Source organism: Bison bison, unplaced genomic scaffold (assembly GCF_000754665.1).
Source record: "Bison bison bison isolate TAMUID 2011002044 unplaced genomic scaffold, Bison_UMD1.0 scf7180017858088, whole genome shotgun sequence".
NCBI lineage: Eukaryota > Metazoa > Chordata > Mammalia > Artiodactyla > Bovidae > Bison > Bison bison.
In genome coordinates this window covers 32,108-33,400 of record NW_011488661.1, presented here as the reverse complement: position 1 = coordinate 33,400, position 1,293 = coordinate 32,108, and positions in this window count along the sequence as shown.

Genomic DNA, 1,293 nt, shown 5'->3' with positions numbered 1-1,293 from the left:
CAGGTCTATGGGGTCGCACAGAGTCGGACACGACTGAAGTGACTTAGCAGCAGCAGCAACAGCATATTAAAAACAAACAAACAAAATGCTGCAGTGATACATCGTGGTTACTTCTAGAAGGGAGGGAGACACACCAGGAAGAGGACAAAGGAGGTTCAACTGTCGGCACAGGCGCCCCGGTTCCAGACCCCACAGCAGAGTACTGCAGCAAGGTGCCATGCGAGTGCGCGCTCAGTCGTGTCTGACTCTTTGCGACCCCACGGACTGCAGCCCGCCAGGCTCCTCTGTCCATGGGATTCTCCAGGCAAGAAGACTGGAGTGGGGTGCCATTTCCTACTCCAGGGGAAGTAAGGTGAACCAAACAGATTCTTTGGTTTCCAAGTGCATATGAAAGTTACCTTTAAACTATTCTGTCGTGTATTAAGCGGGTAATATCATTACGCAAAAAAAAAAAAAAAAGTAGGTTCTTTAATTAAAAAATACTTTACTGTTGGGACTTGTTGGCAGTCCAGTGGTTGGGACTCCATGCTTTCACTGCCGAGGGCACAGGTTCAATCCCTGGTCAGGGAACTAAGACCCCACAAGCGGCATGGTGCAGCCAAAAAAAAATTTTACTCCTAAAAAATGCCAACCCTCATCTAAGTCTTCAATGAGCTGTAGTACTAACTTCAAAGGTCACCATGATCACAGGTCATCATAACAAATATATTAATAGTGAACGAGTTAGAAATATTGGGCAAATTACCAAAAACAGACCCAGACATACGAACTGAGCAAGTACAGCTGGAAAGCAGTGCCTGCAGACTGACTGCGCACAGGGCCGCCACGGAGCTTCAGTCTGCAAAACGCAGTGCCTGCAGAGTGCGTGCCCGAGACACGCTTGCAGTGCTCTTTCTGAAACCGCACACAGGGCCACCACGGAGCCCCAGTCCGTGAAAAGCACAGTGCCTGCACAGTGCGTGCACCGAGACACGCTCGAAGTGCTCTCTTTCTGAAGTGGGGTGTGAATACACGGAGGTTTGTTGTTATCTTCCCCCACACACATTTTAGATATAAAGTTTTAACATTTTATAAAATTGATCTCCTTTTTGGAAGTATGTGCTTTTGTACTTTTTCACATATTTTCTCCAAATGTCTTTTTCTTTATACTCAATGGCACCCCACTCCAGTACTTCTGCCTGGAAAATCCCATGGACGGAGGAGCCTGGTAGGCTGCAGTCCATGGAGTCGCTAAAAGTCAGACATGACTGAGCAACTTCACTTTCACTTTTCACTTTCATGCATTAGAGAAGG